The following is a 13,417-nucleotide window of genomic DNA, read 5'->3' on the forward strand; positions in this document are numbered from 1 at the left end:
GGTGAGCTATCCATTTCAGATTCAAAGTTGGCTTGGTGGATGCAGTCAAACGGTGGGTATGGGCAGAAGTGATAGAGGATTTCTTAGACTGAGTAGCACTGTAATCAGTGGTGTGTTTACTATTTATTATTAATGATTTGGATGGGAATGGGATCAAGACAGGCGATACAGTGGGCAGTGAAGAACATAATTTAAGTTTACAACAAGATCTTAATCAAATGGGAAAGTGGACCAAAGTGATGGAACTTGACTTGGACACGTGCAAAATGTTGTAGTTTTGTGAACTAAATCAGGACAGAAATAACACAGTAAATAACTAGGCCATGGAAAGTAAATAACAGAGACCAAGATATTCAAGTATGTCATGGTGTACGCTGAACGATGACTGAACCCATCTGAGGAGGAATGACCGACTCCCGTATGGAGACAGAAACAAGTTAATCACAGGAATTCCAGCAGAATATCAGTGGATCGACTGAGCAACACAGTGAGATGAATCATTCTCAAACCAATGTGCTAATGGGGAGTCCACTTTAATCACAGTTCCCTGAAAACCCACGCCAGTCAAAACAAACTCAGCAAGATTAAACAGAGAGCACAAGGGCTTAACAACTCTAGATAAGGACACAATTGACAAATACAGGTGCACCGGCCCACAGGGCTCATGGCATTAGTGTTCCTCTGACAATGGTGCCACAGGTAGACAGGGTGGAAAAGAAGCCACAAGGCATTGAGTACAAGAGTTGGGATATCGAGTACACAACATTGGTGAGGTTATACTTGGAGTATTGTGTGCAGCTCTAGCCATGGGAAGGATGCCATTAAACTGAAAGGGTGTATGAAAGAATTACAGGGATATTGCCAGGGCTGAAGGGTTTGAAGTCAACGCTGTATAGGCTGGGCCTCTATTCCCTGGAGTTAAGAGACTGAGGGGGATAGGGAAGGTAAATGGTCAGCCTTTCTCCCAGGGTATGGGAGTCTAAAACTAAAGGGCTTAGACTTCAGTTAAGAGGGAAGTAATTTAAAGAAGACATGAAGGGAAATTTCTTCATAGACAGGTGATAAGGATGTGAAATACCCCAGCACACCACAGCATAGAAGATTGTATTGGCAACAACAGACTCGTAGAAAATGTGAAGGAGAGGCCTGCATGCTCCAAAGGACTTCAGTCTCCTCAGGAAGTTGAGGCAACTCTGGCCCTTCTAGTCCACAACCTCTGTGTTGATGCTCCACTCAATCTATAGATAGATTTACTTATTTACTTACTTACTTGCTTACTTATGTCAGGATACAGTGCAGAATAGGCCCTTCTGGCCCTTCAAAATGCATTGCCCAGCAACCCTCCATCAACACCTGAATTAGCCCTAACCCAATCACGGAACAACTTACAATACTATGACCAATTGAAGTACTAACCAGCAGGTCCTTGGACTGTGGGAGAAAACCAAAGCACTAGTTTCCTCCCACTGTCCACGTTCTATGGGGAAATTGTACAATTGTACAAGGATATATAGAACTCCAAACTCCAATGTCCTGAGCTGTAATAGCATCATGCTAACCCTCCACTACTGTGGCACCCAATCAAAGTAAATGCTTACACTTGGCAATTGTATCTTCCCAGATTTTTTTTAACTGGTACATTTCTAATCCCAGATCCTTGTTCTTTACTGATAGGACAGTATAATCCTTCTTTATTAATATATTAACTATTTTTATTTCTTTTTCTCAAAGCCTCAAAATTTATTAGTTCTGATAATATATTGAGAAAAAATAAGCTTTATTGTAATTTGATGTGATACATATATTTGTGTAATGCCTAAGCTGTGGCCCACTTGGGACTTTTGGTTAGTGGGACTTGGCCCAGTGATCAAACCATATTTGAAGCAGACAGTCTTGCAGTTCAAAGTTGTCCAACAAGACAACAGCTGTGCAGGTGGGGTGCAGATAAGATCTGCAGGGTTATCTTGGTATTGATCAGTACCCAGAGCATCCTATTCAAAATCATTGCACTGTGGACAGACCAGACATAGTTGGCTTTAAAAATATTTTACTTCTGTAAAATGATCAAATGCCAAAGCATTGCTCTTCAATCAAGTGGCAGAGACTAAAAGTCAAAGTAAAAAAAAAGAAAAAGATTAAAGTTTAAAGTTCAAAGTAAATTTTATTATCAAAGTACATATTCAGTATGTCACCAAATACAACCCCAAGATTCCTTTATTTGTGGGCATACTCAATATATTTATAGGAAAATAACCATGAATGAATCAAAGAAGACCACAACCTTATCATTGGGTTTGGAGGCTTGCGTGCCTCAATGACCCAGTGAGCTACGTTGGCTGGGGTCAGGGCTTTATGCTTTGGCTGTTGGTAGCTCACCTATGCCAAACGTGTCAAAGGGTAGAGGCCAGACTAAGAGTGGTCCACCAGTACTCCAGGTTCAGGGGGTTCAGCTCAGGGCTAACAACCCTGACTGGTCAAACAAAATTTTTATGGAAACAACAATGAAGAATCCTTCTATATCCAAGTGCGACAGTATTCCTGAGTCTCCACCCAGGACTTGCAGGACTGACAGTAGTGAAAAGTGAGCTATTGACATAATGAAAGAACCTGTGAAGACCACCAGAGATGGAGGACCTTCATTGTTGTCCTAAATGCCAGTGGTTAAATGGGCAGTAAGAAACAATGAAAGACCACCCAACTTGGGTGTTCAACCGGAGTGCAGAAGACAACATACTGCAAATGCGAAAAAAAAGGAAATAATAATAATAAATAAATAGACAATAAGTATCGAGAAGGTGAGATGGAGAGTCCTTGAAAGTGAGTCCATTGGTTGTGGGAACAGTTCAATGATGGGGCAAGTGAAGTTACCCCCTTGGTTGAGGGGTGAAACTATTCCTGAACCTGGTGGTGTGAGTGCTGAGGCTCCTGTACCTTCTCCCTGATGGCAGCAGTGAGACGAGAGCATGATCTGGGTGGTGGGGTCCCTAATGATGGATGATGCTTTGCTGCAACAGCACTTGATGTTGTTTCCACTCAAACTGAACGTATATAGTGGCCAAAAAATTCTGCAAGTGCTGGTCCTGTGCAGGTTATGAACTGGCAGCACAGCAAAGTCCATTCAGTCAAATTCTCTTTGACCTTCCATTGACCTTCCTCCTATCCTACATCACACACTATCAGCATAACCTTATATTTACTTAGCTCAATGTACAATGCTTCAATTTCACTACAAATGCATCAGTGCTATTAATTTGCACAATTTAGGAAAATAAGCTCTATATTTTAATGTTTCTATAGAATTTGTTAGAAAAATTTATTAGTGATTATCCTGGATTTAAATCCCTTGTTATTGGGTGGTCACAGAGTAAAACCACTTTTTTGGCATTGTTTATTCTGAAATACACTCAGTGGCCAATTTGTACCTCATAAAGTGGCTTCTGAGTACATGTTCATGGACCTCTGCTACTATAGCCCGTCCACTTCAAGGTTTGACATGTTGTGCATTCAGAGATGTAATGTGTGGTTACTTGAGTTACTGTCACCTTCCTGTCAGTTTGAATCAGTTGGAAATTCTCCTCTGATCTCTCTCATTAACAATGCATGTTTGTTCATAGAACTGCCACTCACTGGATGCTTCCTTTTTGTTTTTTCACACCATTCTCTGCAAATTCCAGAGCCTGTTGTATGTGAAAATCCCAAGAGATCAGCTATTTCTCAAGTGCTTAAACCATCCCATCTGGCACTAACATTCATTCCATGGTCAAAGTCACTTAGATCACATTTCTTCCCCATTCTGATGTCTGGTCTGAACAACAACTGAACCTCTTGACCATGTCAGCATACTTTAATGCATTGAGTTGCTGCCACATGATTGGCTGATTAGATACTTGCATTAACGAGCAGGTGTACCTAATAAAGTGGTCACTGAGTGGAATTTATAGTGTATATATTCTAAAGATCTGCAGTCCCAGAGCAAACCCCTATGGTAGCCCATTGGTTGGAGGTGGCTAACATCACCCCTTGTCCCTACTTGTTGAATCCAGCTCCATATTACCTACACTATTAAATCTTAACTTGTAATCCAAACTTTCATGTGACACCTTGTCACATGTCTTTTGAAAAATCCTAATATATTACATCTACTGGTTCCCCTTTAATAAATCTGATACTTCACCAAAAAAAAACTCCTATAAATTGGTCACAAGAATCTACTTCACAAAGAAATATTGTGATTGCTCAATCAGACAATGATTTTCAATGTTCTGCTATAATCTCTTTAATAATTGCTATCAATGTTTTTCCAGTGTTAGGCCAAATAACAGTTTTTCTCACCTTCTCTTTTTCGTTAGGATTATCACCTTGATAGTTTTCCAGTTCTCTAGAATCTCCAGAATTATAATCTTTGGATGATTATAATAATGCATCCACTATCCCTGCATCCACTTCTTTGAGGGTCCTAGGTTGAAAACAATCAACTCCTGGGGATTTTTGGCCTTTGGCTTCATGAAGTTGCCTGATACTAACTTGCTAGTGATGACTATGGTACTTAATTCATTCCCATATGCTTTAGTATTAAAAGGATGCTTCTGGTATCTTCAAAAAGGAAAGTGATTTAATATATCTGTTTACCTCCTTTGCCTTGTTCTCCTTTAACTATTTCCCCAGCCATGTTCACTGGAGGGCTTAAGTTCATTCTGAGCCTCTCTTCTCTTTTTTTAAAGAGTCTTTACTTTGTAACACTTACCCAACAGGCTGGTATATGTCTAGGGGAAAAGGAGATCCAGCCACTCACCAACCCCACCTCCCGTACACGCAGGTGCTGTGAGAATCAAGTTTATGCCGCGAGTACACACACAGTATCAAACTCACACCAGATACCGTTATGGAATACACTTTAAAGATTTTACTAAAACTAAAAGAGTACTATGCAATACAGTATATATGAAGGAAAAGAAAATAAAGTAAAAGGCGCCAACTTATCAAAGTTCAGTCAGTTCAGTGCACATCATTGGAGCTCAACCATCGAACCATTCAACCCCTCGTCGCTTTCCTCCGACCTCCATGTCCTCGCACCTGGGACCACCCCCAGTGGTCGACCGAGCAGTGCAGCACACGTCCACCTTCCTCGGCATCTTCTTCCCGCCTCTCCTGAAAAGACCGCGAAAACCCCAAGCTCCCAGCCTCACAAGACAAAATAACATTCCCCATTGGTTAAAAAATGAATACAATCCCCATATCAGCAAGTCCAAAGCTAAACCACTGCGAGAGAAAACACTTACCAAACATAAAAGCATTCCTACTCTAGCAAACCAAAGAAGCCATTTTGATTAACATACACAGTACATTGTACAACTGTCAATTTCTACCTTAGTTTCCCTTTGTTCTTTATTTTTTACTTCTTGACTTTTATTTAGTCCTTCTGTGTTGGATTCTGAATTTACCTCCTCCTTCAGGCCTACCACTGATTTTTGCCATTTGTAATCTTCTCTTCCAATGTAGTTGACAGCTGCAATGCGATATTCAAGTTTGCTGTCATAGGCCAATTCAAAGGTGGTGATGAATCAGAGTAAAGGAGGGAGATTGAAGATCTGGCTGAGTGATGCCACCACAACAACCTCTCACTCAATGTCAGCAAGACCAAGGAGCTGATCATTGACTTCAGGAGGACGAAACCAGAGGTTCATGAGCCATATCTCATCAGGGGATCAGAGGCGCAGAGGATCAGCAGCTTTAAATTCCTCGGTGTTATTATTTCAGAAGACCTGTCCTAGGCCCAGCACGTAATTGCAATTACGAATAAAACAGAGCAGTGCCACTACCTCCTTAGGAGTATGCATAGATTCGGCGTGACGTCTAGAACTTTGACAAACTTCTATAGATGTGTAGTGGAGAGTGTATTGACTGACTGCATCACAGCCTGGTATGGGAATGCCAATGCCCTTGAATGGAAAATCCTACTAAAAGTAGTGAATGCAGCCCTGTCTATCACAGGTAAAGCCCTCCCCACCCTTGAAGAAAATGACACAAAGCGTTGTTGCAAGAAAGCAACATCCATTGTCGGGGACCCCTACCATCCAGGACACGCTCTCTTCTCGCTGCTGCCAACAGAAGAAGCTACAGGAGCCTCAGACACACCCAGCCACTGAGACACCAGGCAAGGTCATTTGATTCCAAACGGTTGGTTTATTGATCATTACAGAATGTCTCTCCGGTGCTTCCCATTCCCTCCCCATCTCTCTTCCCCTTTTATCAACCATAATTCCCCTTCCCACTCTCAGTCCACAATAGAGACCCATATCAGAATCAGGTTTATCATCACTCACATAGTGTATGTCATGAATTTGTTTTTTCTTGTGGCTGCAGTACAATGCAATACATAAAATTACTACAGTACTGTGCAAAAATTTTAGACTCCCTGGTTATATATATGTGCCTAAGACTTTTGCACTGTACTGAACATGTGATAAATAAAGCCCATTTTATCTTTAATCTTTATTGGGTATACAGTATATTTACAGGAAGTCATTTGCTATCTCTTTAACTGTTCTCTGCTTCCTCCTTGTATATTGTCTTACATGCCAATCCATTTGCCCATTTCACTTTAGCCAACTCTCTCCTCATCCTCTGTAATTCCCCTTATTAAGTTAAACACACTTCTTTCGCATTGCAGTTTTTTTGCCCTCAGGCTGAATGCAGAATTCCATCATTCTCTGGTCATTACTTCCTAGGGGAACTTCTACTCTGAGAACATTTACTAAACCTGTCACATCATACATTACCTGATCAAAAGAACTCCTTCCTAGTTGACTCCATTCTATGAAACTGTCACGAAGAACCTTCTCTGAATTCATTCTCTTAGCTGCTATTTCCCATCAGACAAACCCAATCCATACAAAATTAGTTATCCATGATTAGTGCAATACTCTTTGTACATGCTCTCATTATTTCAGCTACTGTTGTTCTGTTTCCATCACTGCTTCTCTGACTTCAAACAATCACTCCTCAGCAAGGCCTCAGCTTCATCCCTCTATATTCCCATCTCAATGAAGTCCAAACCCTAAAGGACAGTAACATTGTAGCCAATTCTTGTATGGGTCTAATCTGCTAGTTCATCTTCAGACTTGCTGTTATTGTCTATTTAATATGTCAACAATGTAGGTTTGTTAAGCATTCTTATTTTTTCAATAATTAATTATGTGTTATATGTAAAAATATGTTAATTGCTTATGTCATCAAGTTACCACGTGACATGTGTAAGCCTCACTTAAAAGTAAATTCGAACTAGACTTGTATTTCAGACTCCTCGCATCTTCCTTTGAATTAATTTAATGTTTTGAAGTTACAGAACATAACAGAATTATCTTACTCCTTTTAAACCAACAATAATAAATTCCAATTACTTGAGATCATCTGGACAAAAAATAAACCTTTATACTTTTCTGTGCAAAAGTCTTAGTTAGGGTGCCTAAGAAATTTGCACAGTACTGCATTTCTCATCATACAGCAGACAGCAAATTTATAAATCTGGCAGGAGCAAAGGATGTTGGAATGGTGAGGGTGGAGCGCCGCAGGAGGGGGGCGAGATAGGTGGCAGAGAATGAGTGCTGGGGTGGGGGAGGCGTAGGTACAGACACATCTGGCCCTGAGACATTAGGCAAGGTAATTTGATACCAAACAATTGGTCTATTGATCATTACAGAATGTCTCTCTGATACTTCTCGCTCCCTCCCCTCTCCCTTCCCCTTTTCCCAACCATGATTCCCCCCTCCCTGCCCCCTTTCCCACACTCAATCCACAACAGAGACCCATATCAGAATCAGATTTATCATCACTCACTAATGTCATTAAGTTTATTTACTTCTGGTGGCAGCAGTACAGTGCAACATATTAAATTACTACAGTACTGTGCAAAAGTCTCAAGACTCTGCTGAGAAGAAGGCAGTGGCAAACCACTTCTGTAGAAAGATTCACCAAGAACAATCATGGTCGTGGAAAGACCACGATCGCCCATATCATACGACACGGCACAAAACGACTGAATGAACCCCCGCTATATATAAGCACCCAAGGCATTTGCACAGCATTGTATATAGGACTGGTGTAATATTGAGCCCTGCCATCTCTGGGGATCAAGAGGAAATTGTATCTACTGCAAAACAAAATAGTGTAACAACATATATACACATGAATTAGTGAGGTTAAATCTACATATAATAAAATTTACTTGTAATGCCATCACATATCCTCCACAGTGTCATTAGCACTGCTTTGAGTGTACTGATAAAATCTTGTTTATTTAGTGATTTTGCAGATGATGTCAGAACCATAAAGGAAATTATCCCTAAGGTTGTGTTGTGGCTGTGCAGTGTGATGTTTTTACAGAGGAATGGAGTTAATGTTGTTTCACCTGTTTCTCAGAGACTAAAAATGCTACAAGCAACACCTGCTTTGTCAGAGTGCAGATATGACAGGACAGATGAAAGAAGCAATTCATCGAGGGTGTCAATTGCTTTGAGGCTGCGGTTTTTCAGAAGTCGTTATGGTGAGAATCCAGTAGATTGTTTGAAGAGTGTTTATTTAATCTTCTCCCTCTTGGGAAGACTTTAAACATTGTACAAATATACTTTTGCCCTTTTTGTCATCTAATTTACACTTTTTGTCATCTAATTTACAGTGGGAGTGGAAGAACGAAACCATCAAAAACTAATTGTGAAGTCAGAATATCCCCAAGTGTTTCATTTATTTACCTGCACTGTAAACATTCTCCAATTTGTTTCAATTGGGATTCTTTTCAATCAAGTGCATAGTTTCCTAATTCACATTACATATTTTAAAATGACATTAATTAACTCAAACTATTTTCAAACATTAATTTAGGAGCATTTGAACAAGATTGAGGAGCTGAGCCATTCATGGTCCTCTCTACATCTTTTGTAACAAGGTACAAACTTAGTACCCAGCCCTCATTGTCCCTTCCCCAAGAGGACCACAACCTGGTCGTGGTTTGGAGGCTAGCATGCCTCAGTGAACCAGAGGGCTACGTTGGCTGGAGTCTGGGCTTTATGCTTTGGCTCTTGGTAGGACCAAAGGGTAGAGTCCAGACTAAGAGCAGTCCACCAGTCATCCAGGTTCAAGGGTTCAGCTCAGGGCTAATGAACCTGACCACAAAAAAAATTGTTACAGAGACAGCAATGAAGAATCCTTCTACATTTGAGTGTGACAGTATTCCTGAGTCTCCACCCGGAACTTGCATGACTGACAGTAGTGAAAAATGAGAGGAAGCTACTAACATGATGAAGCCATGAACACTGCCAGAGATGGAGGAGCTTCACTGTTGCCATAAATGCCAGTGGCTTAATGGGCAGTAAGTGTGAGGGGTGATTGATAAGTTCGTGGCCTAAGGTAGAAGGAGTCAATTTTAGAAAACCTAGCACAGTTATTTTTCAACATAGTCCCCTCCTACAATTACACACTTAGTCCAGCGGTCGTGGAGCATACGGAACTTGGACCTCCAGAAAGTGTCCACAGCAGAGGTGATTGATAAGTTTGTGGCCTAAGGTAGAAGGAGATGAGTTATTACCTTCAAACTTTCTGCATAACCCGAGTGATGTGAACCAAATATGAACTGAAGTACCAGGATCTAAAAGTGAGAGGGGTGCGGCTGCACTTGATGATGTTATCAAGACCCTCTGATAAATCTATGGTCAATGGGTGTCAAGTGGAAAAACTCCAGTGATCTCAGCTCTTTTCTCATTGCTGCCATCACAAAGAATGTACAGGAGCCTCAGGATTCACACCACCAGATTCAGGAACAGTTTATTATCCCTCAGCCATCAGGCTCTTGAACCAAAGGGGATAACTTAACTCATCCCATAACCTATGAACTCAACTTCAAGGACTCTTCATGTCACGTCCTTGATATTTATTGTTTATTTATTTGTTGTTATTATGATTATTATTATTATTACTACTATTGTTGTTGTTGCATTTTTATTTTCACTCAGCTCCAGCTGGTAAAAGCTAAGGTATGGGCAGAGCCAAGCACACTCATTTCTCAATTGCTAGGAACTTTCAGACTATCCTAGTGGTGTTTAGTATTGTGGCTTTCTGGAGATTTTTATAAATACTGCTGTGTAGGCCTAATTGTTCAATGCTATTGTGTAGTGACTTTGTAGATATTACGATTGGGATGATGTATACCCTGTTCATGTTCCATAGTGTTTCAATTTCCTCTTTTAATTCAGCATACTTCCAGTGTTTTCACAAACTGATTTCTGTATGTATGTGTGGCAAAAATGGGTCTATCTATTAAGTAAGTTGGTCTTGCTTGTTTATCTTGTAATATTATATCCGGACAATTATAATAATAACTGTATAATGGATCAGTCACAATGTAAACTCGTAGGACTCTGACTCTAAAATTGGACCAGGCTATTTTTTTTTCTTCTTCCCTTTTCTTTGTACTTACACAGTTTGTTGTTTTTATTCTGCACATTGGTTGTTGTCCATCCAGTTAGGTGCAGTCTTTCATTGATTCTATTGTGTTTCTGCCACCTACTGTGATTGCCCTCAAGAAAATAAGTCTCAGGGTTGTATCTGGTGACATATATATACTTCAGTAATAAATTTACTTTGAATGTTGAACTTTGACTGGAATCAATGGAGTGCTTTCCTTTCCGCAAAAGAAGATGGTTGTGGTTGCTCGAGATCAATCATCCCAGCTAGAGGACGTCACTCCAGGTTTTTCTCAGGGCAGTGACATAAACCAGATTATTTTTAGCTGCTTTATCAATGAACAACCTTCCTCCATAAATGGGATGTTTGCTGATGATTATACAGTGTTCCATTCACAGCTCCCCAGCAAATGAAGTACTCCTTGGCTGCATGTGGCATGATCATTTCATCATAGGCTAAACCTCTGTGTTCTTAAATAGGTAAGTGCCTTATAATGGCCAGCCGCAAAATGCACTTCAGTTCCTCATCCAGGCTCCTCAGACAGTATCTCTCAATCCCATGACCATTCACAATGATAGCAGAGATGTGGATACACCACATCGAGGTTCTCCTGAAACTTACACGCTAACTTGACTTGGAAATATATCTCTGATCTTCCATCACTGATATGCTTAAATCAGGGACTCCTTACTCAGCAGTACTGTAGGAGTACCTTTATCAGAAGACTACGTCAGTTTTAAAATATCTCATAAACACGATCAATTATGAAAGACTTTTAAATGCTGGTCTTGCTAGTGATACCCAGATCCTGAAAAAAAGAGTCCAATAAATCTCAGAACAATTCTTACAGCCGACTATCAAACTATGGGAGACTTGAATCTCAATTCTATTTACCAGCTTGATAGATGTTCCTTGATAAACTTACTGAACATCTCAGGATTGTAAATTTACATGGACCCCACATTCACAGCATCTGCAAAGAAACTATATTTCTGCTGTCTTTTAAGCCCTGTTTTCATTCCTATATATCACTAATTGAATTGTAACTTATTTTGAATTCCACATAAATCATTTTGAACCTATCAATTAAATCATATTTCAGAATTATTCATCCCATCAGTTCAAAATCATAATTTTGATAAATTATATAACAAATCTACATAAAGCAGCTCCAAACTTGTATTTCAACTTTAACAATACAGGTATATAAGTAACTGGGTGGCAAAGGCAAATGTCCTTTCACTTCAGGAACACCACCAGAATTTTTCCTGTAGGATCAGAATGAAGAACTCTGTGCTAACTACAAGATGTTCAGGTGTGAATCGCACTTGCTTTAATCCATTTCTACCTGAGGGATGCGATACAAAGCTTGATCAACTGCCAGCACAGAGTAAGAAATGAACCAGTGTACATGGGACAGAGTAGAGTGGACAAGGTTTCTGACCAAAGCTACTGCAAACTTGGAATCACTAATCAGTTTTGTAAAGTGATGCAGAGGTGTTAAGATATAGGGATAGACCTTCAGGGAGTCTATCCTGATGGAGACAAAACAGTGCTATCAAAGGTAAGGTATGGGAAAGGTCGGAATGACTAACAAACAGATAAAACAGCAGAGTGTCAATTCAAGATCTTACAGGAATTGCCGTTGAAGACACTCAGAATGCTGAAGATGATCAAGATCACAGAGAGACAATTAACATCACAGCAGGGCACACTTAACTATATCCATCTGAAGAAGGTGAAACATTGGATGCTAATATGGAAGTGCAGATGTTTGTTACCCCTGATCGGAATCATGTGAAGCAATGAGAGCAGGCGGTGGATGGTCATATGAGCAGCTGGTGCATATCACAATTCCTGGTTACGTGACCACTGACACCAAGCAGACATTCTCTGAAGAGTATTGATAATGACTGGGGTTACCTGTCTTGTAAAGACACTGACCAGAAGAAGGCAATGGCAAACCACTTCTGTGGAAGAAATTGCCGAGAACAATCATGGTCATGGAAAAACCATGATCACCCATGTCATACAACATGACACATAATGAACAAATGAACTGTTTGTTAAAACTGGCATTTAGATTTGACCAGACATTGGAAAGGTACACAAACTAATTCTCACTAACATTTTTAAGTAAGTTTCAATTTTATTTAACTGTTTTTAACTATCTTCTTCTGTCTTCCTCCTCTCTATATTTATACATACAGCTCCTTGGTCAAACAAGGGACAATGTAAGAAGAGTCTGGAGTGGAAACATCCACTTCACAAGGGGTGTGAGTGATCAGATCAGCAAAAGATTCAGAAATTATGCCGGAAGGAAAATAACACTCCAATAATAAGAATGTCCAGTAGGTTAATTCAATCATTTAGCAGATGATATTCCCCCAAGTGTAAAACCTCTCCATTATCTGTGAGGGAAAGAAAGCAAGCAGCGGCAAAGAAGCACACATGATCTAAGAAGAGCAGAGATGACAGCAGCAAACAAGATAATCTCCAAATGAAAGTAATGCTGTGAACTTTAAGGACCAGTGACAAGAGTTGCAGCAATTCAGCTATTCGCCAACAAAGGTATTAAAACAGTAAGATGGCAAGAATTCAAGTTCACAATGGGATTCTTCTGAGAGATATTGTTAATAGTTGCATCTTTCCAATTAATGTGGAATGGTGACTTAGTGACTAATGGTGAATGATGCCTTCAGTACCAGTGGAGTACATAAAGTGAAACAGAATACTCACACCCTCATCCAGAGCCAGGTCTCCTACTTCTAAATGCCAAGAATCTTCTGGCCCTCTTGTTCCAAGAGGGTAAACATATGAAAGAACTGTCTTCAGTGTAAGCTCTTTCTTTTTGTTTAGCAAAAAAAAAAATCAGAAAAGGGAAGAAACTGAAATTAGCTGGAAGATAACCATGTGTCAGAACGGAGGCACGGTGGCTGCATTTAATCAACTGTGCATATTG

At 40.1% G+C, this 13,417-nt stretch overlaps 1 long non-coding RNA gene across 1 annotated transcript in view; it reads right to left on the reverse strand.

The window, feature by feature from the left end:
• The window catches only part of LOC132383359 (uncharacterized), a 247,973-nt gene that overhangs the window by 200,067 nt on the left and 34,489 nt on the right, over nt 1-13,417 (reverse strand). The window lies entirely within an intron of this gene.

Source organism: Hypanus sabinus, chromosome 30 (assembly GCF_030144855.1).
Source record: "Hypanus sabinus isolate sHypSab1 chromosome 30, sHypSab1.hap1, whole genome shotgun sequence".
In the NCBI taxonomy this organism is placed as follows: Eukaryota; Metazoa; Chordata; class Chondrichthyes; order Myliobatiformes; family Dasyatidae; genus Hypanus; species Hypanus sabinus.